Below are 15,669 nucleotides of genomic sequence, written 5' to 3'. Positions count from 1 at the left end.
TATGACATGTGCTGACCACCAAGGGGCGGCACAGAATGAAGGGAGGCCACGGCTGGCAGCCAGAAGGCCCTGATGGGCCCTGATCACCAGCCAGGCCTGGGGACCTACCCATGCACAAATTTCATGCACCGGGCATCTAGTTCCCATATAACAAAGCTGAATTACATTTAATAACCATCAACATTAGTTTAAATGAATTCTGAGTAGTTAACACCTTAAGTTATGGGAAATTTATGGTGTTCTAAATCTAACCAAACATAAAGAAAATATATATCATATGATATGTTGTACATTTACTTTTAAGGAAATTTTGCATACTCTTAAGCACTTGGCACTTCTATATATGGGGTCAATGCTTAATAATTTGAATGGGTGAGCAAATTCATGGTAAAATAAAAGAGTTTAAAATAAATGTTTATTTCTCTCCATCTCCACAAATAAAATCAGAATGTCCAACTTAGCAAAGTAGTTAGAACTTTTTATCTAATTTGTTTTAAATAAAGACAAACTTTTATAAATTAAGTGTCCTTGTTATCTTTTTTATTGAACTTATTGGTGTTACATTGGTTAGTAAAATTATATAGGTTTAAGGTGTACAATTCTATAATACATCATCTGAATATTGTATTGTGTGTTCACCACCACAAATCATCTCTTCCTGTTATCTTTTTATTTTACCTTTGTTAAAATGTGTGTTTAAAATAGTATAATTTCATCAGTAGCCCTGAACTAGAAGTTTGGGTATCTGAGCTCTAGATGCTATTCTAGTTGGCTAATTGATATCTGCTAAATCACTACTTTTCTGGGCCAGTTGTTTAATTAATGAAATGATTAGTCCCAGTGATATCTAAGACACCTTTAATTCGAATAGTTTGACACTAATAAAGCAACCCTAAATTGAGGGTTAAAAAACCAAAACAAACTTCCTAATTAATGGCCTAGTTCTGAAATCTAATACAGTGTCTATGAATTCTATCTCTGAGATACACATTATTTTAAAACGAATTAAAGTTTAGCCTGGCCAGTGTGATTCAGTGGTTGAACATCCACCCAGGAATCCAAGAGTCATGGTTCAACTCTCAGTCAGGGCACATGCCTGGATTTCGGGCTTGATCCCTAAGTTGGGGGTGTGCAGGAGGCAGCCAATCCATGTTTCTTTCTTTTTTAAAATATATTTTTATTGATTTCAGAGAGGAGAAGGAGAGATAGAAACATCAATGATCTCCCATTGATGTTTCTATCCCTCTCTCTCTCTCAAAAAAATAAAACAATAAAAACATTTTAAAAATAAAATGAATTATTAAGTTTAGGATGTAAGTAAACAAATACTTAAATATTTAGAATTATCTGCTTTCTAAGATATGCTATAGCTGGACATGTTAAATCTGTATTTAAAAAAAAAAACCTGTACTATCTTTTTACAAAAACTCAATTATAGCTGCCATTTTTCATTAACATATTGATCACACACTGCAATTTTTTTCAACTTCAGTCTCTCACTATAAAAATGCTTCAATAATATTTTCTTACACTTTTGTGCCCTTTCCTCCGTTATTATGTAGAACTTTGTCTAATTACTGATTGAATGACTTGGGCTGATTTGAGATGATACTGTGTACTCTAGGGAACTTTACTGTCAGACGATGGAATTAGCAGGTTTTAAGCTAATGCAAGTCATCATCACTGATTACGTTCAAACTGTTACTGTCCTTAAGAAATCAAGATGAGAAGAAAGTAAGCGGCATTCTTCTGCTTCTTTCTCTCCTGTGATATTCTGTAATTTCTTCTGAAACATTCTGCCCTTTTTTCCCTCTATCATTATTAGTCAGACAGATATTTCCAATGAATCTGGCTCTCTGTCTTTACAAAAAGCAACTATGCTCTCTTCCTAATTCAAAAGCATGAAAGGTTTTATGAAAAATCAGTAATACACAGTGGGGAATTTAGTGCTGAAAAATTTTCAAGGATAGCACAGTTTCAGCACAATTTAAATTAGTTTCCTAAGGAGCCTAAGTCTATGATGTATGAGACTCAGCTCAGAAAAAAAAAATTCTGTATATTCCTTAATATAAAATGTTTATTTACATTCAAATAACTGTCCATAGTAAACTAATGAACAGTACATAGTAATCTGCTATATTTCAGGGCTGTTTTTTAGTAATGAAAGCTCACAAATGTTTTCTTCTCATAAAAATAATACTTCATTCCTGAATAATTTAGTAACTTATCTTTTTAAAAAATATACTTCTAGTTAAGTAAAGGCACTTGATAGTCTACAAAACAACATAAAATGACAGTGTTAAATTGTTTCTATGTCATTACTTTGGTTAAACAGATAATTTGGTTTCTGAATATGTTTTTCTTGGGCATATTAATTTTGCAAATCTTGAACTAACAAGTGGTTGCTGTGACATATAGATGTTACTACTAATAAAGTAATATTTGTCACCTTAAAATTTAGGGAATGAATTTGAACTATATCTTATCAAAGATTATGCAAATATATCAAAGAAAACCAGAATCCCTATGAGCATTGAATTAGGAGTCAGGACAGTACAATGGGTTTTAATCCTTTCAATTTCCTATGTGTTCCTGGACAATCAACTTAATCTGTGAAGTTCAGCTTTGTTATTTGTAAATTAAGTTATTGAATTAAATGTCTAAGGTTTTTCTTAGTCCAGGACAGGTGAGAGACAAGCTTCTTGGTGTCCTCTCCCAGCAGTCTTACAGAAAGCGCTTATTCTCCTAGCAATAATATGTGACAACATCTACAAAGTATTGCCAACAAGGAACACTTACCTGAGACATGGTGTTCAAGGTTTTTATCGGGGGTGGGTCAGATGGGCATGAAGCGTCTATGGCTGACTTTAGTTATTCAGTCTCCAGCCTCTTCAAAGGTCAGACTGATACCACATGGTCCAGGGCTCCTACCATAAATCACACTGGTAACATAGACTATTTGGGGTGGCCCACGGCCCCGGGTAAACAGCCATACTCTTGGGCAGGGTATTCCAAGATCTTACAAATTATCTTCCAAGAGCCAGGAAAGAGCCAGATCTTTCCTTGGAATGTGCAGGGTTTAGACAAGTTAGGCCTGCTGAGTTAATACTTCCCTGCATACCTTGTTTCAGTGAAGTAGTCCTTTACTACCTTCTTGAGAAAGGGTGCTTGGTAAGCAATTTTTGGAGGCTTTTTATGTCTGAAATATTTTAATTTTGTCATATTTGATTGACAGTTTAGATAGCAATAGAATTCTAGGTTGAAGATAATTTTCCCTGACAATTTTTAAAGTGTTGCTCCACTTCCAGTATTGCTATTAAAGTTTGAGAGCCGTTCTGATTCTTGGTCCTTTCTATGTGACTTGTCCTTTTCCTCACTGAAAGCTATTAGATTTTTCTTTGACCCTAGTGTTCTGAAAGGATGTTTCTTCATATGGGTCTATTTTCTATCCATTTTGCTGACCATTGAGCAGCCGTTCAATTTAGTCACATGTATCCTTTAGTTTGGGGAAATATTCTTTAATTTTTTATTGATTTTTCTCTCCTCTTTTGTTTCTGTTCTCTCTTTCTGGGACTCCTAATACGTATTTGGATGTTGGACCTCCGTAACAGATCCTTTTCTTATCTCTTCTCTCCTATTTTTTCTTATTTATCTTTATTGTTGAAAGTATTACAGATGTCTCCTTTTTTCCCCATTGACCCCCTTCATCCCATTCCCGCCTCCTTCCCAGACCTTCACCACACTAGTGTCTGTGTCCATGGGTTATGCATATATGCATATAAGGCAGGGGTGGGCAAACTTTTTGACTCGAGGGCCACAATGGGTTCTTAAACTGGACCGGAGGGCCAGAACAAAAGCATGGATGGAGTGTTTGTGTGAACTAATATAAATTCAAAGTAAACATCATTACATAAAAGGGTACGGTCTTTTTGTTTTTTTTTAGTTTTATTCATTTCAAACGGGCCGGATCCGGCCCGCGGGCCGTAGTTTGCCCACAGCTGATATAAGGTCTTTGCTTAATCTACCCCCGCAACCCCGCTTTCCCTCTGAGATTTGTCAGTCTGTTTCATGCTCCCATGTCTCTGGATCTATTTTGTTCATCAGTTTATTTTGTTCATTAGATTCCACAAATAAGTGAGATCATGTGATACTTGTCTTTCTTGACTGGCTTATTTCACTTAGCATAATACTCCCAAGTATTATGCTCCATGCTGTCTCAGAGGGTAAGAGATCCTTCTTTTTTACTGCTGCATAGTATTCCATGGTGTAATTGTATGACAGCTTTTTTTATCCACTCATCCACTAATGGGCACTTGGGCTGTTTCCAGATCTTAGCTATTGTAAATTGCACTGCTATGAACATAGGGGTGCATATATCCTTTCTGATTGGTGTTTCTGGTTTCTTAGGATATTCCTAGAAGTGGGATCACTGGGTCAAATGGCAGTTCCATATTTAATTTTTTGAGGAAACTCCATACTGTTTTTCCATAATGGCAGCACCAGTCATTTTGCTAATTTTTTTATATGTTTTCCAACTTCTAGCCCTTCTATTCATTTTTTCATTTCTACTAGCATGTTTAATTTCTATTAGCTCATTTTTTATTCTCTGATTTTTTTTGTAAAGGTATCATGTTTTTGTTTTATAAGTGCAGTGTCCTATATCTCTGACTCTAATAAGGATAGGGTTTTGTTTGGCTTTTTGTATCATTTTTTTAAATTATATTTTTTGTTTTGATTTTTATCTTTTATTAAAAACTTTGAGCTATCTGCTTATCCTTGCCTATCTGTTCATAATTAGGAGTAGAAGCTGTAAGCCTGTGGGCGAGGCATGTAAACACTGTAGGGTGATCTAGCCAGATAATTTTTTAAATATATTTTATTGATATTAGAGAGGAAGGGAGAGGGAGAGAGAGATAGAAACATCAATGATGAGAAGGAATCATTGATCAGCTGCCTCCTGCACACCCCTTACTGGGGATTGAGCCAACAACCGAGCATGTGCCCTTGACCGGAATCAAACTTGGGATCCTTCAGTCCGCAGGGCAATGCTCTATCCACTGAGCCAAGCCAGCTAGGAACAGATAATTTTTTTAAATTCTTGTCTTTTCTTTCTTTATTGGCCAGACAATTTTTTAGGTAACCCCTGATGCTAAATTTTGATTTTCCCTCTTGGGTGATCAAGTTTCCTCAGGGGGAAACAATATTCTAATCCTTCACAAAACAAAGGTGTAGTTTACAAAATGTTGAGAACCTAATCAGGGAAGAGGGTTGAGGCAAGGGAACATCCCTATACTTGATATTCATCACTCATCTCTGTTTTCAGTATGGTGCCAAACTGTCAGCTGTGCCTTTCATACTCCAGGCCAGAGTTACCTCTCCAGAGAGTAAACACCCAGATGTCTGCCAGGATGAATAAGGGACATTTGCCCAGGACATGGACTAGGGAAGGAGATTTAGGGTTTAACTGCTCCTAAAACATCTTTTATCATCACCTGTTTTAGCCATCTCCACCTCTCAGTTCCAATGAGACTTGGTTCCTATGCTTTTTAAATAGCCTGAAACATGTATCAGGTTGGTCCTCAAACCTCCTCATGACTGGGTTGGAATTCATCTTTCTTGGATAATCACACATTGTGTTGGGGTCTCCAGGACCACCTTCAGCTTTGATGACTTGCTGAAAGGACTCACAGTTGCTACACTCCTGGTGAAAGTTTATTACAGTGAAATCAGCAGAGGAAAAGAGAGATGAAGTAAGGTCCAGAGGAAACTAGGCACCAGCTTCCAAGAGTCCTCTCCCAGTGGAGTCACAACTATGCTTAATTGCTTCTGTAATGAGTTGTGACAATGGTGTGAAATGTTATTTACCAGGGAAGCTCACTGGAAACAGTGCCAAAGTTTTTTATTGGGTTTTACTGATGTAAGCACTCTCTGCCTAACACATCCCAAAATTCCATACTCCCAGAAGGAAAGCAGGTGTTGAGTATAAACTATATTGTTTGCACAAACAGTTTAGGCACAGTGAAACACCCTTGTTATTTAGGGAGTGGTGGGAATCCTCCCCAAATCCAAGTTCCCAAATGCCAGCCAAGGACCAACCTTGCTGGTCCGAAAAGCAGGCTTTTCGAAGGATAGCAGTCTCAGGCCTATGTTAATTAACTCTTTTTTGCACACACAGCTGCTTTCTGGATTCCAACATTTTTTATTCTATCTTTTCCCATTCTACTCAAACATATAGTTGTATGCCTTTTAAGAAAATCCTTTTACTATTGTTTTAGTGGAGTTTCAGGTGAGAACAAAATTAGATATATAAAAATCATTTTAAGCAACTCAAAAGAAAACCAACTAAACAGAGAGATGAAATTTTAAAAAGTATTAGTATCCCAAGAGAGAGATAAAAACATATTGTATCCTAGAAGGAAGAAACAGCTGCTGTAAAGAAAACTTTTTTTTTTTTTAGATATGTTTTTATTGATTTCAGAGAGAGGAAAGGAACGGGGGAGAGAGATAGAAATGTCATTGATAAGAATCATGGATCAGCTGCTTCTTTCACGCCCGCTACTGGGAATTGAGCCTACAACCTGGGCATGTGCCCTGACTGGGAATTGAACTGTGACCTCCTGGTTCATAGGTTGATGCTCAACCACTGACCCACACCAGCAAGAAAACATTTAAAAATATATATTTTTATTGAATCCTGGCTGGTGTGGTTCAGTTGGTTGGGCATGGTCCTTCCTGTACATCAAAAGGTCACAGGTAGGGTGCATGTAGGAGGCAGCTGATGGGTGTTTCTCTCTCTCTTTCCCTTCGTTTCTCTCTCTAAAAAAATCAATAAAACATTCTAAAAGTAAAAAAATATTTTTAAATGTTTTTATGGGTTTTTGTTTGTTTTTGTTGTTGTTTTTTTAGAGAGAGGAGAAAGGGAGAGAGAGAAAAAAAAAATCCATGTGAGAGAGAAACCAATTGGCTGCCTTCTGCACTCCCCCTATCAGGGATTAACCCTGCAACCAGGGCCCTAACTAAGGATCCAACTGATGATCTTTTGGTGCATGGAACAATACTCAACCAGCTAAGCTACATCGGCCAGGGCTAAAAAAATTTGTACAAATAAAATATATGATAGACATTGAAAGATAACATCTGAGAAAAGTCTGGCTTTTCAATTTATAGCTAAAATAGCTTAAAGCCTCACTGTTTTATATGCAAGTAGTAGCAATGGTAAGCTTGGGAATGGTGCACTACTCCCTATAGCAACTTGAGTATTTGAGATGGAAACTCTGGATAACTGTGCTTTAAAGCAATCCACATATTTGGAAATATGTGCCTATCCATCATGAAGAAGAGATTATGTCCACCACAATTTATTTTTGCATCAATTCCAAATTTTATATAGATATGTTCTCCAATTTCTATTTCTGATTCTTTAAAAGTGGGAAATCAACTTGACAGCAAGAAATTCTATAGGAAAGCATCAGTTTTAATTATTTTAGTTTCCTGGCCAGTATGGGTCAGTGGTAGAGTGTTGGCCCGAGCACCGAAGGGTCTCAGTTTGATTCTCAATTAAGGGCACGTACCTGGACCCGGTTGTAGGTTCATTCCGTTTCCCAACCCCAAGGATCGGAGCGTCTGCAGGAGGCAACCAATCGCTTACATTGATGTTTCTCTCTCTCTCCTCCATCCCTCTCTTCCACTCTGTCTAAAATAAAAAATAAAATAAAAAGTGTTTTAGTGCTTACCATCTTCAAGCAACATGGATCTACATGCCCTGGGGGACAGAAAATTATATACAGCTCCGGTGTAACTCTTCCTCAAATTTTGTGATACCTCTATTTATTAAACTTACATTAGGTAGCATTTACAAATAAAATATATTTGTCATATTCTCATTTTCTCTTTATTTGAAGAAATAAATGGGGACATAAAATATGGAAGTCTGAATTTTTAAGTGGAAGTATCATTTCAGATAACTTATAAATAGGTTCAATATTTAAAAATAAAGTATTCTTGCCCGACCAGTGTGGCTCAATGGTTGAATGTCAACCCATACATCAAGAAGTTACTGGTTCGATTCCCAGTCAGGGCACAAGCCCAGGTTGCAGGCTCGATCCCCAGCAAAGGGCATGCAGGAGGCAACAATCAGTGTTTCTTTCTCTACCTCTCCCTTCCTCTCTCACTTAAAAAAATAATAGAAACATGTTTTAAAAAATAAAAATAAAGTATTCTAGTGATAAACAGTATTTTAATTCTTCATTCAAAAATTCTAAATCAATATTTTCTAAGTTAGGGGTTACTAGTTTGTGAGATACATATGAAACATTTGATATTCATCAACCTATATAATTCTTCATACTTTAATAAAGAATATCTTTCTATAAATGGCCCATTTATTCAGTTTTTCTGGTATTAAGAAAGACCTGGAAAGATAAGGCCCCTCTGACATCAATTGACATCAGAAAAGTCATTTAGACTTATGTTATTTACCATTCTAAACTTCAAAAAATCTACATAAAGTACGTTTGTTATGTTTCATGAACTATTCTTCACCGCCTTAACAAATAAGATACGATTGCTTGACATTTATATATTATATTTTTTTACTCAGGATCATATCCTCTTAGTTAAATTCTATAAAATACTTAGAATCTAATATCAGATCATTGTTTTTAACCTTACTGTAATCTAAACATGATTAAAGTACCAGGTGTGTTTATGTGATGCATTTGTAACATATTTTGCAAATCTTAGATAACAGTTGACCTTTAATTATTTCCTTATTCAGTTCAGCTCCCTCTCACACCCATTATTTATCCCATCCCATGACTGTAATCTTATGAATTACACTTCCCACTATGTCCCTATTCTCTTCATTTGAACCTTTTAAATGCTTTCACTGAAATCTAGCTTTTTCCAGCTGACACTTTGTGCCTTAAAAACCCTCCATGTCAACTTGTGGAAAGAACCATCAGCCTATTTTATGTTTCCCAACACTACTTACTGATGTTATACCATCATCATCTCTCTGAAATCTATGCCATCTGATTAGGTCATCCTTGGCTGCAATAATAACTTCGACTTTCCTGGATGAATCAGCACTTTCTTCTGGACTGGTCTCTTGTTATACAGACCTTTTTTGAAGCCCACATTGATAACCCACTCATTGTCTCTCAGTTCACTGGCTTCTCAGAGCTTTTTTCCATTTCTATGTGAGCCATCCAACAGCATGCCCACACCTTGGATCAGCTCTTAAATGAAGCAGTTCTTCCTGACCAGTCTCATCTCTTTTTTCCTTATACATCTTGAATGCATCCCTTTCCCTGATTTCCACTCTCGTCTATATTTTAATTACTTTACCCCTTCTGTTTACCCCACTCCATTAGCTCCTTTCTGATGTCATTTGCATTTAGAACCAAGGGTCAGTCTAGTAGTCTTCATCCCTTGGCTTTTTGCTGTGGTTCATTTGCCTACCTTTTATTTCTCTACAATAGTTCCATGTTCCATTTCTAAATTAATACATGAAAATGCAACCTAGTTATTTGCATTTTATAATGGCATCCACTTTTTTCTATTAGATTGTTTTAATTTTAAAATCAGGAAGCTTTACTGATTTTAAAATTCACTGTCAGCTGCCTGATTTTAACTAGACCTCTCTGCTTCTCAATGCAATATTTTCTTTTGTAACCCTTCTAGTGGTGTGTTCAAAATGTTTTCTATATTCCAAGTGTTTAAATCTAACATACCTTCCCAGGAAATGACCTTGCCTCCTGCTTACTAGAAAAAAATAGAATCTATCTGCCAAATTCTCATCTACCTCCTCTATATCAGAATGTCTGTATCCATGCTATGTCCAAGTTTATTTTAACAAAGAGGTTTGTAAATTATTTTACAATAATCTTTTTTTACTCAGAAAGATGCATCTTCCTTTTCAGGGATCACTGTCCTCTTCTAGACCCTTCTTTAACAATTGAATTCTCCCTTCCTCTCTCCCACTCTCTATCATTTTACCCTCTCTGGTTCATTTTTTTTTTTATTACAGTTTATTTTCAATATTATTTTGTACTAGAGGCCCAGTGCACGAATTTGTGCATGGGTGGGGTCCCTCTGGGTGTCCTGCAGGGATCAGGCCGAAACCCGCAGTCCAACGCTGCCTGCATGTGCCTGCCGAGGGCTCACACCCAATCAGTCCCAGTCAGGAGAGGCTCGCGCTACCAGAGCAGCACTCGCCAGCCATGAGCCCTGCTTTGGGCACCTTCCCAAGATAGTGGCCTGTGGGATGGGGCTGAAACTGGCTCTCCGCATCCCCCAAGGGGTCCCTGATTGCGAGAGGGAACAGGCCAGGATGAGGGACCCCACCGGTGCACAATCGGGCCGGGGAGGGGCCACGGGAGGGCTCCAGGGCATGTCCGGCCCATTTCACTCAGTCCCGATCAGCTGGACCCCAGCAGTAAGCTAATCTAGTCGGAGCATCTGTCCCCTGGTGGTCAGTGCACAACATAGTGACTGGTCGATCGGTCAACTGCCCGCTGGTGATCAGTGCACATCTTAGCGAGTGGTTGAGCAGCCTTAGCATATCATTAGCGTGTTATGCTTTGATTGGTTGTTCAGTTCAGTTGTTCTGCTCTTCGGTCTATTTGCATATTACCCTTTTATTATATAGTATTGGTTTCCGGTCTACAGCATATTGGTCAATAGTCATATACTTTACATAGTGTTCCCCATGACATTTCCAGTACCCACCTGGCACCATGCATAGTTCTCAAAGTATTATTGGCTTTATTCCCTATTCTGTACTTTAATTCATTTCTGACCAGTAGATTATTAAGTCAGAAATTGAAGAGTTTGGGATTTTACTCTATTCGAAGACTTGTTAGCCTGCCACAGCTGTATATACATACTAGAAGCCCTGTGCACGGATTCGTGTACTGGTAGGGCCCCTCAGCCTGGCCTGCGGGGATCTGGCCAAAACCAGCCCAATGCACGGATTCATTCAGGGGTGTCCAGCCCATCTCACCCAGCCCCAATCGGTTGGACCCCAGCAGCAAGCTAACCTACCGGACAGAGCGTCTTCCCCCTGGTGGTCAGTGCACATCATAGCGACTGGTCAAATGGTCGAACAAACAGTCAGACACTTAGTATACTAGGCTTTTATTATATAGGATACTGACAGAAAACACAAGATCCATGGGTCAGAGAAAAAGACCATTTATTGCGCAGGGCAAAAACAACCACCTCCCTGTCTGGTTTGGCTCAGTGGATAGAGCGTTGGACTGGAGACTGAAGGGTACCAGGTTCAATTCCAGTCAAGGGCACATGCCCAGGTTGCAGGCTTGATCCCCATTGGGGGGCATGCAGGAGGCAGCCAATCGGTGGTTCTCTCTCATCATTGATGTTTCTACCTCCCTCTCCCTTCCTCTCTGAATCAATAAAAACATTAAAAAACACACACAAAAACACCAAAGCAATGTCTTGCAACACATCCTAAGCCCCAATTACTATAAGGCAATATAGTGAGAGCCAGATGTTACCTGTGCAGGCAGCAGGGTGTGTTATAGGAAGGGAACTCCAAAATAAGGAAGAGAGAAAGGCATACCTTATCTTGCCCCTGTAATGTAAGCAAATTTTCACCAAGAAGGGAGAAGGAGACTACTCCCCTGGAATGTCTCCAAGGCGGGAAATGTTCTCTATCTTCATTATACTGGTCAGAAAGCACATTTTCCCTCTGACCTTAAAGTAAACATCTCTAGTTTTCAAGGAAGTTTGTTATGCAAGCCCCTTCACTCAAAAGACCTGGACCATACAGAAACATGCAATATTCATGGAGAATTGTCTCCCAACACAAATTTTCCCAGGTGTATTATCTTCAAATATATCTTATACTAGAGGACCGGTGCACAAAAAATTTGTGCACTCGGGGGGGGTCCCTCAGCCCGGCCTGTGCCCTCTTGCAGTCTGGGACCCCTCGGAGGATTTCCACCTGCTGGCTTAGGCCTGCTCCCTGGAGGATCGGGCCCAAGCTGGCAGTCAGACATCCCTCTGAAAGCCCGGCAGCCCTCGGGGGATGTCCACTTGCCAGCAGGGAGCAGACCTAAGCTGCAGTTGGACATCCTTAGCGCTGCTAAGGAGGCGGGAGAGGCTCCCACCACCACCGCTGTACTGGCAGCCATCAGCCTGGCTTGTGGCTGAGCAGAGCTCCCCCTTTGGGAGCGCACTGACCACCAGGGGGAAGCTCCTGCATTGAGCATCTGCCCCCTAGTGGTCAGTGTGTGTCATAGTGACCAGTCATTCCCAGTCATTCTGCTGTTAGGGTCAGTTTGCATATTGCCCTTTTATTATATAGGATAGAGGCCTGGTGCACAGGTGGAGGCCGGCTGGTTTGCCCTGAAGGGTGTCCCGGATCAGGGTGGGGGTCCCGCTGGGGTGCCTGGCCAGCTGGGGTGAGGGGCTGATGGCTATTTGCAGGCTAGTCATATCCCCTTCAGGGTGGGGGTCCCCACTGGGGTGCCTGGCCAGCCTGGGTGAGGGGCTGATGGCTGTTTGCAGGCTGGTCATACCCCCTTCAGGGTGGGGGGTCCCCACTGGGGTGCCTGGCCAGTCTGGGTGAGGGGCTGAGGGCCGTTTTCAGGTTGGCCAAGCCCCCCGGCGACGGAAGCTCCCAGCCTCTCCTTTTTTCTTTTTTTATTCTGGGATTTATTTACCTTCTATAATTGAAACTTTGTAACCTTGAGAGGAGCTCAGAGCTGGCCAGGGCAGATGGGAGGGAAGCCTCCTGCTCGCTCCAGCTCCGTGGCCTCAGCCGACTGAAAGCAGGTATCTGGGGTTTATTTACCTTCTATAATTGAAACTTTATTGCTTTGAGTGGAGCTCAGAGCCCGACAGGGCAAGCGGGAAGCTTGGCTTCCTCCATCATTGGGGCAACCAAGACTCCTGCTTGCTCCAGCTCCGTGGCTGCCATCCACCATCTTGGTTGGTTAATTTGCATATAGGCGCTCTGATTGGCTGGTGGGCGTGGCTTAAGGTGTAGCACAGGTATGATCAATTTGCATGTTTGTCTTTTATTAGTGTAGATAATTGAAACTTTGTAGCCTTGAGCAGAGCCCAGGGTGGGCCAGGGTAGGCGGGAAGCTTGGCTTCCTCCGTCCGTGGGGGTAACCCAAGCCTCCTGCTTACTCCAGCTCTGTGGCCGCCGCCATCTTAGTTGGGTTAATTTGCATATTTGCTCCTGATTGGCTTGTGGGTGTGGCAGAGTAATGGTTAATTTGCATGTTTCTCTCTTATTAGTGTAGATAGTTTATACTCAATGCCTTTGTTGTCTTATTTTCTATTAACTCTTTCCACTTTTGCTTTGTCATTCCACTGAAAACAGTTCTCTTCGGGGTACCAGTGACATGCTAGTAACCCAATTAATGGCTGTTTTTTTAATCATTCTTTACTTTTTGCAGAATTTAAGAAGGGCTATATTTTCTTTGTTTTACGGTTAAACTGCACAGTTGTTTTCTATGACTAATCTATTTTTTAGGTCTCTCTCCCTTGCCCATCTGTCTTTTCTTCACCCTTTACACAGTCTTTCCCCTTTCCTGTTACCTCTCACCATTTCCTGGATTGAATTCATATTTCTCCCTTTGTAGATACTGCAATTTCAACTTTTGCATTGATAGCACAAGATGTCAAAATAGATGATTTTTTCTTCTTCTTCCATATACTGAGCTCCTTAAGAGCAGATACAATTTCTGTATTGTGAATCTATGGAATCTTTCATAGTGTATACTCAGTAACTATTTTTGAATGAAATCAGTAAGTTAGCAAATACTTACACTATTTTTCTTTATAATATTTTATACTTTCCCCTCTCTTTCCAGGCTCCTGAAGTTTATATCCTATTTCAATACTCTTTTATAAATGGTCTTCCCACTTCTAGTATGTAGTTCCTTTGTAGTAGCCTTTACATTGATATCAGATTAATGAAATCCCATATTTTAGAGTGCCTACATAAGAACCTTCAATATTTTTCCATTACCTAAATAATAAAGTACAAACTCACTAGTAAGGAACCTTCCACACTATGCTCTCAAAATTTTCCATGTTTATTTCAAACTAGAGGCCCGGTGCACAAAAATTTGTGCACTCGGGGGGGGGGGGGGGGGGGGCGGGCCCTCAGTCCGGCCTGTGCCTTCTCACAGTCTGGGACCCCTCGGGGGATGACCACCTGCTGGCTTAGGCCTGCTCCCCGGGGGATTGGGCCTAAGCTGGCAATCAGACATCCCTCTGGCAGCCCGGGAACCCTCGGGGGATGTCCACTTGCCAGCAGGGAGCAGACCACCGCTGTACTGGCAGCCATCAGCCTGGCTTGCAGCTGAGCAGAACTTCCCCATGTGGGAGCATACTGACCACCAGAGGGCAGCTCCTGCATTGAGTGTTTGCCCCCTGGTGATCAGTGTGTGTCATAGTGACCAGTCATTCCCAGTCATTCTGCTGTTAGGGTCAGTTTGCATATTACCCTTTTACTATATAGGATAGAGGCCTGGTGCACGGGTTGGGGCCGGCTGGTTTGCCCTGAAGGGTGTCCCGGATCAGGGTGGGGGTCCCGCTGGGGTGCCTGGCCAGCCTGGGTGAGAGGCTGATGGCTGTTTGCAGGCTGGTCACACCCCCTTCAGGGTGGGGGTCCCCACTGGGTGCCTGGCCAGCCTGGATGAGGGGATGATGGCTGTTTTCAGGCTGGCCGGCGACTGAAGCTCCCAGCCTCTCCTTTTTTTCTTTTTTTTCTTATTCTGGGATTTATTTACCTTCTATAATTGAAACATTGTTGCTGTCACTGGAGCTGAGGGCCGGGCTCCTGCTCGCTCCAGCTCTGTGGCCACGGCCTGCTGAAAGCAGGTATCTGGGGTTTGTTTAGCTTCTATAATTGAAACTTTGTTGCTTAGAGTGGAGCTCAGAGCCGGGCCACAGCAGGCGGGGAACCTTGGCTTCCTCCATCACTGGAGCAAGCAAGCCTCCTGCTCGCTTCAGCTGCGTGGCTGCCGGCCGCCATCTTGGTTGGGTTAATTTGCATATCTCACTGATTAGCCAGTGGGAGGTGTAGCGAAGGTACGGTCAATTACCATGTTTGTCTATTATTAGATAGGATTCGTCTTACCTACCTGCTTTACTTTGTTTAACAAGTATTTGAGGATCTGCTGTTTGCAAGGCTTTGTGAAGGAAGAAAGTATACTAGATATGGTGTCTGCTCATTATCCTTGTGTAATTTTTTGGTCCCTTGTTTCCTTTTAATACTTCACTGCATCTTAGGGGAAATAATCTTTGTAGAACACTCAGCCATAGTGCTATAGTAAGTAGTCCCATTTTAGGGCAAAGCATGAGTAATATAATGAAGTTCAGTATCAGTGACAAGTCATTGAGCACAATGTCCGCCTCATAATAAAAGTTTAATACATGTTTAAACTGAATTAATTCTGTTTATGTTTTTAAACACAGAAATTTAAGCCTACAAGAAAAAATTCTTAATTTATTGTCTTAAGCCTTGGAAAACCTGCCTATTTTTATTTTATGGTAGTTCTATTAACATTTGAATTTTACTTGTTATCTGTTGTTACTTGTAGTTGTATCATTTTGAAATACAAAATGAAAACAAATTTAAGAATTTTGTATTACACATTTTCAAAACTTTTTTCTATACTCTCT

The 15,669-nt window shown here is 40.6% G+C and overlaps 1 protein-coding gene across 1 annotated transcript in view; it reads left to right on the top strand.

Annotated features, from left to right (window-relative positions):
- Positions 1–15,669, top strand: part of GPR137C (G protein-coupled receptor 137C) — a 58,546-nt gene that overhangs the window by 14,413 nt on the left and 28,464 nt on the right.

Source organism: Myotis yumanensis, unplaced genomic scaffold (assembly GCF_028538775.1).
Source record: "Myotis yumanensis isolate MYYU_CA2020_CCGP unplaced genomic scaffold, mMyoYum1.0.hap1 SCAF_1, whole genome shotgun sequence".
Classification (NCBI taxonomy): Eukaryota; Metazoa; Chordata; class Mammalia; order Chiroptera; family Vespertilionidae; genus Myotis; species Myotis yumanensis.
This window is presented reverse-complemented; position numbering and strand designations above follow the sequence as displayed.